Genomic DNA, 18,261 nt, shown 5'->3' with positions numbered 1-18,261 from the left:
ACGGTTCGTGTAACTGGAGAAATTGTTGTAAGAAAAGTGCAAGCTTTCGGTTTTTGATCATCTCACACTAGCCACACAAGCTCCGAAGAATTTTTTTTAAAGTGGTTTTGGGCTCTGGGGTCGAATACCTTGCTGGGCAGATATAGAAAATTTCATTAGAAAATGCGTCCAATTTCGGTCTTCTGTTTTTTAGAAGAATCCCTCTATAAGATTTAAACTCTTGAGCGTGTCTACGGTGTATTTAGTGCCGACAGAATTTGGGCAACTGCATGACGTCGTCCGCAGCCCGAGTGTAACAATACACATTGTGTGGCTAAAAAAGCATTTATCATCGAACGGTTTTCGCAATAAAGGCAACGGAAAGTCCTACTTTTCGTCACTTGTTGCAAAAATAACTATTTCGACGCCAGAGGCAACTTTTGCTCCACAAATATTCTGGCGCCACGGGCCCAAGTAGCATTTCAGAAAAAATAACTTATTCGTTAAAATAACGTTGTAGCAACGTTGCCACAACGGTTGTGCAACCGTTGTTGCCCGGTTATAGTTTAACCTACGTCAATTAACCGTTGGATAACCGTTAAACAACGAAAAAGTTGAAAATTATAGTTGCTCTACCTTAAATTTTTAACTTTTTCGTTGTTTAACTGTTATCCAACGGTTAATTGACCTAGGTTAAACTATAACCGGGCAACAACGGTTGCAAAACCGTTGTGACAACGTTGCTACAACGTTATTCTAACGAATAAGTTATTTTTTCTGAAATGCTACTTGGGGGACGACGTTTTCTTTTAAAATTTGCAATGAATTCAATTTTTTCTAAAGCATCACTTTCTTTGCCCACGTACTATTTATTATATCGCATGCGAACACAACATGATGTGACAAAACAATGTCTGGACTACATGTTATTAATGGCACTCAGTTTAAATTGAAGTTCGGTTTAAATATGAAGTGGGGACATTATTCACATTAACCGAATAGCAAACTGAATTATGCATGAATTGATGCGTGTATAGTATGTTCAAGTGGATAATTTCTTAGGCATAAGTACAATTATGTGTTTGAATTGATGCTTACGATTTCAATCATTCAAAATTTATTATATTTTCGGTTCACTTTGTATGCTGCGCTGCATACACACATTTTTATCGGATCAGCAAATTTGGAGTTAGACACAGCACGGTTTCTTCCGTTTGGCCGGTTAAAAAGATGACGATCGACCGAAGTGATGAATGACCGTTTGAGTGTTTTGAGACGGCATGATTTATGGAACGTTCAATTTGTTTAATAGAATTTATAATTCCGGTGTGGAATCAGATACAGAAAAACGAAACGTTTCGATGTAATGTTGATTTTACGATGCAGTTTTGTCAGTCGCCTTTAGCATTGCAGTGGCGGCAGCCAATAGATAAATTACTGTACACAAAACTGTAATGCAGTACTTTTCCACTATTATATATATAGGAACCAGCAGCGTTGGTGTTTACCGAATTTCATGCAATAAGTAGAAAGTTAAACTTTTTCCATATGGATGAAGAACGACTTGTTAGCTAGCCAAAAAAAGCAGATCGCCGAAAATTTTATGGAAAACATCAATTTACAGTTAATAGTCTTGATTGTTCAATTAGTAAATGGGACTTTAAATAGCTGATAATTGTTTGATTTCGCAGACAATTTACAACTGCACCAAACTTTCATCATGGTAAACAAAAAGCAGTTTGTTAAAGTATATTACACGCGACGACATACACAATGTCTTTCGCGATTGTTGTACTGATATGCTATTTGTGTAAATATATTTATAGAGAGATAGAGATTATATGGGCATGGCACGTAGTTTATATCTATATGTATTGTCTACTTATTCCAGATATTAAATGCACGAATTTCTCAAAAACAACCAAACGAAAATCTGTTTATTTTCAGTCTAGTCGCTGAAAGTCGATGAAATCTATTATATCCATGTTTATCAGAACATCGTACACATCGTACACAAACACCTAATATATACGGCAAATATTGTTACGTGTATATTCAAAAACAACATCAAGACACACATTAGCTTTTATCCACACATTTATAGCGACTGTATATCTATATAAAATATAATATGGATGGCTGGAGTTACATTGATACAACATACAACATTGTATGGAACGAGCGGCAATGCCCGTACACACATATAATGTATGAATGGATATATTGTGCATGTCTGGGAAGTAGATGATGAAGACTGATATGAAAAAATAAGAAAAAGATGAATTAATCATCCTTGATAATTTACAAGAAGATGAGGAATAGCAAATTCAAAAGAAATACAAACTATAATAAACGATTTTTATGGTTTTGCTTTTCTCCACATATATAAGGGTAGTCAACAGGGGAATATACAAAGAACTTTTCACGCATAAAAACGATATCTATTTCAGAGTTGGGGTGATTTAAATGGGATAATACATATTAAAGCATTGAGAAGTGAGCAAGATTTTTTTTTGTGTGTGCGTTCCTTTTTTAAAGAAAATCTTTAGAATTTTTCTTTTTTCTTCTTGTGTTTTCTTCTCATACTCGTTTTTCCAGAGAATGTTCCCCGTTTCTTCGGTTTTTAGCCCCGTACGAAGTACAAAGGGGCTTATAGGATTACGATGCCGTGTGTAATTGATGGAATTCGAAGCAGACGGTAAGGGCAAAGTGTTTGCCTATGTTCATAGATGACGAATCTGCAATAAAAATTTTGTCTGTCCGTCTGTCCGTCTGTCCGTCACGTCGATATCTTGAGTAAATCAAATCCGATTTCAAAATTTTTTTTCCCTGAAAGATAGTCGAAATAGTGAGGCTAAGTTCGAAGATGGGCATATTCGGGTCGGCCCTTCGTGAGTTAGGGCCACCTAAGTGATTTAAGGTCTTTTGGTGATATTTATGGCAAAATAAACGATGGAAATGTAAATGACACGGCAAATGATTGTCAATGCCAATCCAGGAAAAAAAAGTTTTTTAAAATCGGGTGAGTGGACCGTGAGTTAGGGCCTTAGAAGTGAAAAGCTACTAGGGCCCTATGTGTATTTTACATAGAACTCAAGTAAATTTCATTCGTTTTTCGTAATTTTTGTGTCATTTGGAAGGTAATCAAAAGCCGAATAGAATGTTGTTGAAAAAAAAATTAAATTTGGGTCCTCGGACTAAGGCCACTACTAGGGCCCTATGTGTATTTTACATAGAACTCGAGTAAATTTCATTCGTTTTTCGAAATTTTTGTTTCATTTGGAAGGTAATCAAAGGCCGAATAGAATGTTGTTGAAAAAAATTTTAAATTTGGGTCCTCGGACTGAGGCCGATACTAGGCCCTTTGTCGGGCCCTTTGTGTATTTATACTAAAAAAAAAAAAATTTTTTACGGCGATTTGAAATTTTTGTTCCATTTGAAAGGAACGTCGTACGGGGTTTTGTAATTGCGCTATGCGCAATTTCTAAGATGTACACATTTCATAATAATTTTACTTTAACTACATTAACCGGCGCAATAGGCTTACGGTCAAAGTAGGGTGACAGACGCACTAGGGTCACGTACGCAATAGATATACGGGTTTGTACGGGGCTCAGTCGCAGCAAACGCTCCGACTGGTCTGATGGCTCGCTTTTTTTTTCTTCTTTTTACTTTCTTTTCTCTTATATGTTTTATTATACAAAACGACTCTGATAAATAAGAAAGAAAAATTTAAATCCGATGAAAGGTAGAAAAATAAAATGGAATATTTTAGAAACACCTATGTTTTATTTACACGTGGGGAGTAGCTAATAACTTTATTTGAAGATTTGCAAGGTTCAAGAGAAGAAGAAAAAAAAAAGTTTTTCTTTTTTCGGCATCATCACCCGAGCTTTAACAGTATTTTTGGTTGTTGGTTTTTTCTTTCTCCCTTTCATTTCTTTTCACATTGAAATGTCTGCACTCCGTACTTCTAACTTCAAATACACCCAAGTATTGTTGTTACAATGTTGTGTCTTATTCGGCCGGCTTAAACTCATTTATTTATGAAATATTATTACGGAAAAAGGGTTAGCAATTCTATATATGCGAAACAAAATGCGTATACACCACCAAAGTTGGATCATTATCATACACCGTATAAACGTGAGCTTGGTCGGGCTTAATATTTATTAACCAGTGACAGCGCGTTCGAATGAAATTTTAATGGAGATTTGCTCTCGGATTCGCTTAATAAATTCGACGGGTTAATTTAATGTTAACTTTTCCACCCGAAATGGTCGTGACCTTTCGAATGTTTCAAAATTGATATGATAACCTTGGAAGCCGATGAACTGGTTGACGTTAAGACGGAAGTATATTGTAAACGTGGTGAGTATTTTTGTGAGCAGGGTCGGATTAAAGCATGGGCGTTGAGAAAATGAAAAAAAAAATGACTGGCGGGTACTATACATTGACAATGTTATCATTTTCCATTCAATATGCGTAATGATGACTGATTACATTTTTGAGCTGCAAATTTATTAATTTAAACTGATATTTTCGACCAATGCTTAGTTTCCTCTTACCAAAAAAGTACTCCGTGTGAGAGACAAAATTGCATTTTTTCAATTTTTCCTTTGTTTATTTGACAGCGCGCTCTCTCACGGCTCTCTCACGGAGTACTTTTTGTTGAGTGGAATGGACACTTAAAATATTTGCCTGTTTGGATTTAAGAGTCAATTCGCCAAAACTTCTAACAGCTTATATGGAATCGGGATTCAAGCCGATTGCGATCCAATCGAGCTATGGCTCAAATGAATAGTCGTTCAATTCTGACAATATCGTGCAACAACTTTTTTCCCGAAAATTTTTGTTGGGCTGTCATGGCACTTAGAAAATTTTTCTCCGAATTGGTCGCGAAAATCGTTTTTTATCAATTACTCCTACATGCGAAATGTGAATAATATCAAATTGTGCACGTTTATGAAGGTCAATGAGCTGAATATTATTGACCAACAAACGCCGATGTTCGGCCCACCCAGCCGCCGCAACAAGTGAAAATCCTAAAAAAAAGAACCGAAATGTTTTAAGGGCTCCGGGCGGCTGGGAACGTTAGTAGCAGGAAGCTCTAACCCGGAATTTTGTAGCTTCCTTCAAGATCTGTCCATTCACACAAATTCTTGTTAGATTTTTTCTGCTAAGCACGAAAAATTAAAAATTTTGGCTCGGTTCGCTCGTCCTTTTTTTTAAACAAGTGAAAAATGTACTTAGGAAATGTCGAGAACATTTCATTTTATTGAAAACATAAAAAAATCATTAATTTGCAAGGCGCTGTAAATGCTAATCCAGCCCTGTCTGTAAGTCTAGTTAAAGTCGTTGATGATACTTACCGAAGATTCAGTTCATCGAAGAATACTGGAAGATGAGCAAATCACTAAAAAAAGACAAAGAAAATAAAGAAGAGAGAACCTGAATTGTTGGTAAAAAAAGGTAAAAAAAACGGATAACTGACATAACGACACTGCGGGGACTTTTTTTAAACTTATTACCTTGGTAATTTCACTCACGAATCTCCGCGGAAATGACAATTACTGCAAATTTTATCAGGTAATGAATCATTTCCGTGGGGTGCATGCGAGTAAAGGTGTGCTACTCTAGAGACGTATATGTTGGAAATGTAAAAAAAAATGTGTTTTCGTGTTGCAAGTAAAATTATGTGCTGGCCATGCGACTATGCCTACAATTAACCGTCCAATATATATATTTATGTCACAAAAAAAAAGTTTGTGTTGTATTGACTACGCTGCGATGTGAGGAAGTGGAAAATATTTCACGTAGATAGGTAGGGAGATAAATAGGAAATAATTTCCTCCATAACTTCGTGAAACATTTTTCGTTTCCTCATGTGTCCGCTTCAAGTGGTCAACATAACACAAACTTTTTGTTTCGTTGTCAAGATCTCGTCTCTATCTTGAAAACAGGATAAAATACGACATCATTTGTTGATATGCCATAAATTTTTACCAAAACTTTCATAAAATAAACATTAAACAAGAGGAACATAATAAGCTACGTACGGGCTCTTCCATTTATTTACATATACTCGTGACAACTATATACGTTGTTGTACCAAAATAAATGTAAAAAATATAGACAGCCCCGTACAAAGTCAACTTTCATAAATTCCTATTGAAACAGCTATTTTTACCTATATTTTCCTATAAATAAACATTACACATAATATATGCTATTATATAGCTATATATATATGTATATAGCTCAATATAGGTGAATATAGATATATATAGATGTCTATATATGTAATGCCTGAAACACCCCACACACATAACCAATTACTTATCTGTTAACAGAAACAAGATATATCACTTTTAATAAAATCCAATATGGCCGCCGGCAGCCATTTTGTTAGGAGACCGGAAATAGTACCGACGGTGGCGGGACATTTACACACCGTCAATATCGTCAGGAACGATATTATCGTTTTTTTGGATGATACTATCGTCTAAAAAACGATACTATCGTCTAAAAAAAGATACTATCGTCTAAAAAACGTTTTTTAGACGATAGTATCGTTTTTCTAATCGTCTAAATCGTCTAAATTGAAAAATTCTAAAATATTGTCTGGACGATAGTATCGTTTTCTTGTCGATATTATCGTTCAAAAAACGATATTATCGTTTTCTGGACGATATTACCGTTCTAGAAAATCTAATGGATATTTTCGTTTTCGGTACGATAATATCGTCCTGGGCGATATTATCGTTTTCTTAAACGATAATATCGTCCAGGACGATACTATCGTTTAAAAAAACGATAATATCGCCCAGAACGATATTATCGTTTAGTTTTGGGTGGTAATATTGTCCAAAACTCAATTTTACTCAGAGGTGCAGCAAGAACCGAATTCTCTTCCAAAATATCGAAATACAATTGTCAGAGGAAATCACCTACACATCAGTGTTTAAAAAAGGCGTTTAGTTCGTCCCTAAATAATTCATCTTTTTACGAAATGAATACCAACTTTTTAATATATATTTGACGTCTATAAAAAGGTGTTTATCTACAAGATTTTGTGTTTCGTCTTCAACAACCATCCAGAACGATAATATCGCCCAGGACGATATTATCGTCTAGAATTTTTATTTTAAATAAATTAAAAACGATATTGTCGTCCTGGACGATATTATCGTCTCAAATTTAAAAAAATTAATAAATTAAAAACGATATTATCGTCCCAAAAATTATCGACCAGGACGATAATATCGCCCAAAATAACGATAAATTTGTTCAGAAAAAGAAAATAACGATAATATCGTCCAGCGGATATTTTCATCCGGACGATATTATCGTCAAAAAAACGATATAATCGTCTTTTGAACGATAATATCGTTTTTTAGACGATAGTATCATCAAAAAAACGATAGTATCGTCCAAAAAAACGATATTATCGTCCTGAAAATATTTTAAAATTTATAATTTTAGACGATATTATCGTCCTGGATGAAATTTTTTTGGACGATAATATCGTTCCTGACGATATTGACCGTGTAGTTAAGTCGCCTCATCAGTACCGACGCTTTACATTCGTTACAACCTTTCAAACAAAAAAAAATCATGAAATTCGGTCAAAATTTGCCCTTACTCAAGGAGTCCAATTCGACGTGTTACAAACGTATGCGTAAACCTATAAGACCCAAGTACTTCGTACGGGTCTAAAAAGTTATGCTAAGCTAACTGCAGGGACATGCATTCAAAAACAATCAAAATCATTACTTATTTTGTGCAAATTTTATGAAAGAAATTGGATTTCTTTCTTGCAGCACCGAAAATGGAGAAACATTTTCTCAAACCTCACCTAAAAGTGACCCCATTAGTACAAATAGGTTCGTTTGGGGGATGAATGGATATGGAGAAGTCTTGTCAAGAGCTTTGCAACAATAAAATTATTTGAGGAAGTTTGCTGATGAAGATATCTGTGAAATATTCTGAATGTGACCGTGTCAAGTGATATAAATACCTGCAGACATACATAGAACTGAGCAAATTAAAGGAATTTTTGATCTGATTCAGAGAATATCCTGAAGTTTGAAACGTTAATAACATTTTGGAAATATGCCGCATACCGCAACAGCTCTCTAGCGTCGACACAGCACAAAAATTATGTCGAATGTAGAGGCCTTAGAGACGTTTTCTCATACAAACTATAATCTCTCACGAATCGACCTATCTGACATGTTTTTGTAATGTGTCACTGTTTGAGCTGCTATACATATATGGATTATTTCCTGCAACTCTCCGCTTAAGTATGTTACTAGATCATCAAGTCGAACAATTTTATTTTCCCGATTCATGGTTTTTCTTGAGATTGTGTCTTATTACATCTAAACTTTTGGTTTTCGTTCCTTTTTTCTCGGAATTAATAAGAATTGAATAATCGTCCATCAAACTAAAACCGAATCTTCAAATAAACGAGCGAACTAAACACCTACATCCACAATAATTCACCGGCCACTTCAATTATTACCTTCGAAGCAAATTGGATTCAACTGACAAGTCATTTTAAGGCTATTTTCGGACCTTTATAAACCCGCATTCCAACTGTGTAACCACATTTAATGTGGCTCAATGTGGGTCGAAATCAATAATGACTTTTTGTGGATTAAAATACTTGCAAGTCTGCCGGGTAAAATCGGTGCTTGCGCGTTCATTTAACTACGTATGCTTAATAAAACCTATAGGTAGCCTAACTCCTTCCACTGTCAAATTATATTTCGAGGTTCAACACCGCATGATTTTAGACTCGATATTGTTGGCATGCCTCAATATAACACCCGCTGGCCCAATTTAAATTCCTGTCGTATCTACAGTGTTCTAAATTGCATATATAATGTAGTGCTGTAATTAAGTGTATAATATATGGTACAAATGACTGCAATCAGCACAATAATATCAATCGTGTTCTTGATTTGAATTTTCTTCAACGTTTCACAAACGGCAGTGGAATATCAGCAGTTTCACTGTCGGATCTATTCATAGCCGACATTCCTTAAAATTTCAATTTTTTACGAATTTTATGGAATTTTAAAGAATTTAATTCCAAAAATAGGCTATGGATCTATTACTTCATTAGATCTAAGTTTTTTTTCTTCTTAAATTTGATATTTCAAATCTTGTACGTCAAATTTTTGAACATGTTTTTCTTCTACATAAGATAGCATTATTTACAGCTTATCGTTCGTTCCTGCAGTCGTTATCGATAACAGATAATAACAATTAGCTGTATATACAGAATCATAACAGTTTTTTTCGCCCAGTCGCCCAGTTTATGCGAATGTAAAACGATCACTTTGGTAAACAAAATAGACGGAAGAACCAGTTTGTCTGTTATGTACTACGTTTACAAAGCCTTAAATAGTGATTAAATTATCGAAACTCGTATGAATTACGGCCCTCGCTTCGCTCTATCCGCAAACGTCACATTCGTGCGAGTTGTAAAATATTCTATATAGAATTACTCGACCAATATTATTGCCTACAAAGAATAATGGATACATTTACCGTTTTTCATAAAATTTCATACATTTTCTATCAATCATAGTGAAAAAACAGACTGTCAAATTCGATAGTAAACTGTCAAATTTGATAGTAAACTGTCAAATTGTTAGTCAACTAACAAGTTATTAGAAGAACATTAACAAGAGATTTTACCGGTTAAAATCTGGGCATCGACTGATGGAACTATTCTTCCAACTTGTTTCATGCACATTATCGAAATCATACTTATTTGATTTATCCACACTACCCAATAAAATAAAAGAAATCTTTTTCGATGAAGGCTATACCTAACGGTGTAAAATCCTGTTTTTCTAGTAAAATTTTCTGGGATAGCTTCCAGATCCTTGGTCCCTTATAGCCCATCTTCGAACTTAGCCTCGGGAATGAGAAACATATCCATCCAAATTGGTTGAGAACACGATTACCACATTTAACGTTTTTCATACCATTGGCTACATTTTCAAAGATTATATTGGTAATTCCATGGTTAGTAGCGTTACAAATTTCGTTGTCTGTGAGTCATAAAGTTAATTGTGTTGGCTATGTTTTGCTGTAACAAATCAGTCAATAAATTTTCTAATACTCAGGAGACACAGTGCTTTCATGCCAACAAGAATTGGAATTTTTAGCCTGCGAAGTGTGACTTGTGTGATCGCAAAAGTCGGCGGTTAGTTGCGTTACACGTTTGTGACTTTTCATAGCTATTTTCATAATAAGGTAGTAAATGGGATTGTTTTGCGCACTAGATGTGAGATTGCCGATACGAGCGAAGCGAGTTCGGCAACACATCGTGTGCGCAAAACCCCCATTTACTACCGTGTTAGGAACAATGCTTTATCTCCTGTAATGTCATAATCACCATAAAAACCAATTTCAAAAATCAAACTGAAACATAAACACGCCATGACTCATTCACTCATTCATATTCCCCACAAATAAAACACACATCTAGTATACTGTCAAGAATTTGTCAATTTTCAGTGAATAAATGAGAAATTATCGAAGTTTTCCGTGAATAAATGTGAAATTATCGAAGTTAGCCGTGCGCAAATGAGAAATTATCGAAATTTTCAGTTAATAAACGTACGTTCTGTGAATGACGTGTTTAAATCTAGCCCATTTTGATTCTAAAAGTGACACTCAAATTGTGAATATTATGACATTACAGGAGATACAAATATTTTCATCAAATAAAAACTGATTTCGATATCGATGTCAAACTATGCGTCTTGTCAATAGCTTACAGCAAAAAAAAGTTTAGTGAAATCGGCTCAGGTTTCGTGAAATAAACTAGAATTTTCAAAAATTTGCTGAAAACAAGCATACATTTTTATGGTGGTATCTCCCCGAGATTTTTGGCCACCGACCTAATATGGGGCTTAAACGACGCGTCTGGTCAACATCTTTCAAGGAAAAAAAAGTTGGCTGAAATCTCATTTCAATTGGTGAAAATATTTCGAACAGTCACAAATTAGCTGGAATTACCCAACCCATATAGCGAACTTCGTTTGTTACCCACATTTTCCCGCATTTTCTGGAATAAGACTTTCAGGCGAGCCTTCACCTTCTAAAGTCAAATGGATAAAAAATGCAAATTAAAAGGTTCTAACCTGGTGAAATTGATAGTTTTATACCTATTCACCCTAAATAACACTTTTCTGAACAAATAAACATAAATTCGTCGATTTTTGTTTATTTTACTTTTTCATTCTAAATTCTAACAAAAAATTGCCAACTTTGGGCTTCAAAAACAAAGCTCCTGTGAGTTTTTTGAACTTGTTATCAAAAAACTTCTCTGCAGTGGATTCTCTATGAGATTACCTGTTCACACATACCTCACACGTTGTATTATGTCATGATTTGTCAATTGTATTTGCAAATAAAGTTGAAATTTTTTGTCAAAAAGTCTTAGTCGGGAACACTGACAGAGTTACCCTGCCCGAGTGAAGGCGAAGATAAACAACGTTCTTATGGTATTTCATAGCTGCACTCCTCAGCTATTCACTACAGTTAGCAGCAATGTCTTCTGTTCCCAAATGCCCGAGATATCTGTCAACATTGTGTGCAATTTCATGCTACTACCCCAAATATCAAAAATCAGCCTAGAGGCAAGGGAAAAATGATTTTTTTTGCTGTTTCGGATTCCTTGGTCCAGGGCCTATTATTTGGGAATCGATTTTGGGAATATTTGGGAATATTTGGGAATATTTGTGAATTTTGGGAATATTTGGGAATATTTGGGAATTTTGGGAATATTTGGGAATATTTGTGAATATTTGGGAATTTTGGGAATATTTGAGAATTTTTGTGAATATTTGGGGATTAATTCCCAAATAATTACTCCTTTTGAATATATTATCCCAAAATGTTTGGTTTCTATTTTGTATTGTTATCAATAAAGCTTTATAAATCGTGTTTAAATACCAGTGACATTTAATTTCATCCATCAGAAGTTTATTTTCGATGTTCACAAATGACTTAGAAATAAACCAGTGGCAATACAGCAGGTATTTTCTATCGTTACAACTTTTACACCTCGTCTACTTCCCAAATATTCCCAAAATTCACAAATATTCCAAAAATATTCACAAATGTTCCCAAATATTCCCAAATATTCACAAATATTCCCAAATATTCCCAAATATTCCCAAATATTCCCAAATATTCCCAAATATTCCCAAATATTCCCAAATATTCCCAAAATTCACAAATATTCCCAAATATTCCCAAAATTCACAAATATTCCCAAATATTCCCAAAATTCACAAATATTCCCAAATATTCACAAATATTCACAAATATTCCCAAATATTCCCAAATATTCCCAAATATTCCCAAAATTCACAAATATTCCCAAATATTCCCAAATATTCCCAAATATTCCCAAAATTCACAAATATTCCCAAATATTCCCAAAATTCACCAATATTCACAAATATCCCCAAATATTCAAAAATATTAACAATATTGATTCCCAAACCATGAGGCCGATGAAATCACAGTAGGCACTGCGTTTCTGTTATACAGATAGATGACTTGTTTTTGTTGTATGAGTTAAAACATAATCCTAAGCGGTAGCTCGTATCACTAAAGCCTCCAAATTTGACACTTGTCAATTCAGTGTTCATGCTAGTAGCAGGGCTGTGCCGTAACACATACATTTTTTGGGGTACCTCCAACGCCGCTGGCTTAAAACACTTTATTATGTATCACAAATTTTATAAGCATGATATCCACTGAATCGTTTAAATTTTATTAAGTCTACGTCTACCTGGTCTTAAATTTTTGTGAATATTTGGGAATATTTGGGAATATTTGGGAATTTTGGGAATATTTGGGAATATTTGGGAATATTTGTGAATATTTGGGAATATTTGTGAATATTTGGGAATATTTGGGAATATTTGGGAATATTTGAGAATATTTGAGAATATTTGGGAATTTTGGGAATTAATTCCCAAATAATAGGCCCTGCCTTGGTCAGTTCTGAGTACAGCCTGGGCCAGGCCTTTTAAAATTAAAAAAAAAAAAAAATACGACCTACCCTACTATGGACCAGCACTCGGCGAATTTGGTACCATTCGGTTGGTAATGACTCCTGCTACACGTTAAACGTTTAAAATTGGAAAAATCCGGTACTCCCCCATACGATCCAATACGAAAAACTGAAAAAATGTTCCAACGGATGTGGAAGTGGACGGCGGGGGAGTGTGGTTGTTCAAAATTAGTGTTCTCCAAGCAAATACTTTTCATTTCGGCCGAAAATTACCCAATTTACGTTCCACATAATAAGCGAAAGCATAAATTTTTGTTTGTATAGAAAAGAAACCACATAGAGAAAGAGAGAAAGATGTATGCTATAACAACATTTCAGTATAATTACCAATCTTTTTTCGGCATTCACCATAATCCCATAAAGTCTCATAAAATCATGATGAAAACGTAATATCGCACATTTGATTAATTACCACTTCCGCTTAATGATGTTATTTACGTTATTATCAAATTCTTAACAACTTTATCATCTTAAGTGTGGCGGAAACAAACAGTAACGGTTTGTCTTAAACTTTAAAATTTATCTTCACTCTGTTGGTATAATAATGTATAACATCCACGGAACCCGTTTGCTAATTTTTCTTATTTCATTTTATATAGGAAAAAATAGAATTAGTATGAAACACTCTCGACAAGAGGAAATCGTATTAGATTCAATCGTTATAAATACACGCGCCAAGTTTTATTATACTCCTTTTATACTCTCTAGCAAAGTCAGTACGTCCGCGGAATAACAATCACACATTAGAACGCATTAGTCTTGCTTATTTATTTACAGTTTCACATTCTTTAATACACTTTTCACCTCTTATCACGTTCATCTCAAATTAAAACATAAAATATAATTTCAAACGGCACACACACAAAAAAAAACAAAATAAAATAAAACAAAGTTTCGAGTATTTTGTTTGTCAAAATGCTAACAATATAAACCACACACCGCTTGGAACGTTTCACACTATATTTACGAACATTTCACCCATAAAACGCAAATGTACACAAAACGAACGGTTTGTATTATTCTCGTCAAGGACTTCACCAGGACTGACTGTGAATAGACATGCGAATACCACGTTTGTCCGAAGTAAACTGAAGACATTTGGGATTTCTCTAAAATTCTGTGTTGAGAAAATTGCATCCATGGACCAGCCAACGCGAGAAATCAAAACATTCCACAGTGGATATGTTTAGGAGCCGGTGTGCGCTTGCGTTTTGTATCGAATGAGTATAATATAATTTTTGGGGAAGCACATGAGAATGGAAAAGATATGCAGACGTTAGTTTTCAGATGACACAAATTTTTGATTATTATATTGGGAGACGAATGCAAAAGTACATTTAATATTACGCGTTCGGTTTTATTTCGATTTAGGATGCATAATATTAATATTCAGCTGCATATATAACGGGATGATGTGCGGATGATGTTCGAGGATGATGGTTATTTGATGACACGGTTGTAAATTTAATGATGAACGATTCGTCGACAGATAGGTAGGTAGGTATATACTAGGGTGTAGCGTTCTGGCAATAGTTATTTGTGTATCTGTTTTGGACGATTGAATTTACAATCGACAATTTACAATACAGACTCGACGTGTTTCACTGGGTTGCAGATTCACTGACCTTCTAGTGTGGCGAAAACTAGAAGATTTTTGTAATCCGAGCAAAAAAAATCACTCTAAAAGTACATAAAAGTATACCAGGGTATGCGTACCCTACTTTCGATACAAAACACGTATATGAGAAATTCCAGCACTTGACCATATACTGGCTCATACGTATTTTCAGTACTTAAGAGGCATCGAAGATTTGGGTGAGGCGACATAACTACACGGTCAATATCGTCAGGAACGATATTATCGTTTTTTAGACGATAGTATCGTTTTTTGGACGATAGTATCGTTTTTTAGACGATACTATCGTCTAAAAAACGATAATATCGTCTAAAAAAATTTCATCCAGGACGATAATATCGTCTAAAATTATAAATTTTAAAATATTTTCAGGACGATATTATCGTTTTCTTGACGATATTATCGTTTAAAAAAACGATAATATCGTTTTTAAACGATAATATCGTTTTTTTGGACGATACTATCGTTTTTTTGGACGATACTATCGTTTTTTTGATGATACTATCGTCTAAAAAACGATATTATCGTTCAAAAAACGATAATATGGTTTTTTTGACGATAATATCGTCGTCCTGGATGAAAATATCCGCTGGACGATATTATCGTTATTTTCTTTTTCTGAACAAATTTATCGTTATTTTGGACGATATTATCGTCCTGGGCGATAATTTTTGGGACGATAATATCGTTCTGGACGATAGTATCGTCCAGAACGATAATATCGTTTTTAATTTATTATTTTTTTTAAATTTGAGACGATAATATCGTCCAGGACGATAATATCGTCTTTAATTTATTTAAAATAAAAATTCTAGACGATAATATCGTCCTGGGCGATATTATCGTTCTGGATGGTTGTTGAAGACGAAACACAAAATCTTGTAGATAAACACCTTTTTATAGACGGCAAATATATATTAAAAATTGGTTCATTTGGTTCCGTAAATTTAAATTTTATAATAGAAAAATTACACAGACTAATTATGAGACGATGCGAGAAAAAAAAAATTAACTCCTAAGTTCCGACACCGTTCCGGCGCCCGGCTCGCATTGCGGCCCTCCGCTTCGCTCCGGGGCAATGGGCCGGATCGCTCGGCGTGTTAAAACGCTTTTTATGTACAATTAAAGTTGGTATTCATTACGTAAAAAGATGAATTATTTAGGGACGAACTAAACGCCTTTCTTAAACACTGATGTGTAGGTGATTTCCTCTGACAATTGTTTTTTGATATTTTGGAAGAGAATTCGGTTCTTGCTGCACCTCTGAGTAAAATTAAGTCCTGGACAATATTACCACCCAAAACTAAACGATAATATCGTCCTGGGCGATATTATCGTTTTTTTAAACGATAGTATCGTGCTGGACGATATTATCATTTAAGAAAACGATAATATCGCCCAGGACGATATTATCGTCTTGGACGATATTATCGTACAGAAAACGAAAATATCCATTAGATTTTCTAGAACGGTAATATCGTCCAGAAAACGATAGTATCGTTTTCTGAACGATAATATCGTCCAGAAAACGATACTATCGTCCAGACAATATTTTAGAATTTTCCAATTTAGACGATATTATCGTCCTGGATGAAAATTTTTTGGACGATAATATCGTTTTTTTGGACGATAGTATCGTCTAAAAAACGATAATATCGTTTTTTAGACGATACTATCGTCCAAAAAACGATATTATCGTTTTTTAGACGATACTATCGTCCAAAAAAACGATATTATCGTTTTTTAGACGATAGTATCGTTTTTTAGATGATAGTATCGTCCAAAAAAACGATAATATCGTTCCTGACGATATTGACGGTGTCGAAATGTCCCGCCACCGAAGATTTGCTGAAAAGTATACATTTGGGTGATTTTTAAAGACTGTCTTTTGGTGATATATTTCCACCAGATTCATTTTTCAAGTATGTACGACCGCAATAACGACCACGAATGTGTTAGCTTTCAACATAAAATGTCGTGTGTTTTGAAAAAAGGATTCTGATGAAAAGATACCATCAAAAAGGCAGCACGAGATACGCAAATCCAGACAAACCAGACAAAAATTCTTTTGAGAAAATTTCTAAGATCACCCGTCTGTTATAGTCCATCTTCGAACTTAACCTGAGGAATTTAATTCCCCGTCAAATAAAAAAACGTTTTTGGAAATCTGTCGAAAACTACTCGAGTTATCGTGTTATCAAGGGACGAGACAAAATTTTTTTTTGGGAATATCTCTAAGAACACCCGACCGTAATAGCCCATCTTCGAACTTAACCTCATTAATTCAATTCCCCGTCGATTAAAAAAAAAAGTTTTTGGAAATCCGTTGAAAATTACTCAAGTTATCGTGTTATCAACGAATCATCAAAGTTTGACAAACATTTTCTGTATTTAAGGTTTTTGGTCAATACATTCATGCATTTTCAATCATAGTAGTGATCATTGTGTGACAAACATTTTAGGGTGTTTATCATCCGTAAGACCCATGACTTTCAGTCAAGGGAATTATACGAGAAAAACCCTTTTTTTATTTCTATTTTTCAAAAAATTTCTAAAAAAAAAGTCATGGTCGGGAGCACTTTTTGCAATTTTCATCGGTTAGTCGATTTTTTTTTTTATTTTAAAGTATAGCAAATTGAAGCTACGGTCTCTGTGGCCGAGCTGCCCAATTTGAATAAATAAAAAACGAAAACGTAGCTCTTTAATTCTCTATAAACCTCACGAAGAAATTTTTTGCGAATTTACAGTCTTTCTATCGGTTTCAGAGATTTTCCTTTGAGAAAAAAATATTTTTATCGACTTTGACCAAATTTTTCCGCCATTTTGGATTCAAAAGTCAAAAAATAAATTCCACAAAAAAAATTGGACTTTTCTCTATAACTTATCCTTTGGAAGTGGATTGATATCTCTTCTCGCTTACGAATGAAAAATCATTGAAAAAAAGTGACATAACGGCCGCTCACCACAGAACCATTGAGCTGCCGTTATAACGATTTTCTAAGATGCACGATTTTTTGCCTAAGCAGGTCCACTCTACCCTCAAGCCTTAAAAACAAAATTCTTTTGCCAAAACGCTACACCCTAGTATATAACGCAAAAATTGGTTTTAGAACACGCAGAAATGGCTTTCTGCTGTGATACCTTTCATTAGATGAATTTTCGATATGCGACACGAGCATTAAAGTGTGTACGCTCGTCAAATCAATTACGATGTCCTCTATAACGTTACACATGTACAATTGAATAACGTGAGTAATAAAACGATCATGAATATATCGTAAATTACTAATTTTAAGTGCTTTGTTCGCCTTATGATTTGTCAATTAATATTTAAATATCTACCAATTGAAAAATTTGAGCTCCGCCATCACAGTTCCATCCAGCACGAGAAGACAAACTTTTATAATTAATTCACAAACTATCACTTGAAATTATCCAACTGTATATCCACCTGAAGAGTGATAATTTATTCGTTTGTGACGCCTGGGCTTTTTTTTTGAACAAATTGCCGCTTGTTCCAAATAAATTAAAA

The 18,261-nt window shown here is 34.4% G+C and overlaps 1 long non-coding RNA gene across 1 annotated transcript; it reads left to right on the top strand.

Annotated features, from left to right (window-relative positions):
• Window positions 1–4,726: 4,726 nt before the first annotated feature.
• LOC119067725 lies at window positions 4,727–18,123 on the top strand. The gene is made up of 3 exons (XR_005086001.1): window positions 4,727–5,015; window positions 10,612–10,620; window positions 18,113–18,123. It is a non-coding gene; the product is annotated as an uncharacterized LOC119067725 (long non-coding RNA).
• The last annotated feature ends 138 nt before the right edge of the window (window positions 18,124–18,261 follow it).

Source organism: Bradysia coprophila (genome assembly GCF_014529535.1).
Source record: "Bradysia coprophila strain Holo2 chromosome X unlocalized genomic scaffold, BU_Bcop_v1 contig_128, whole genome shotgun sequence".
NCBI lineage: Eukaryota > Metazoa > Arthropoda > Insecta > Diptera > Sciaridae > Bradysia > Bradysia coprophila.
The sequence above is the reverse complement of the archived record's forward strand: the minus strand, read 5'-3'. Positions and strand labels throughout refer to the sequence as shown.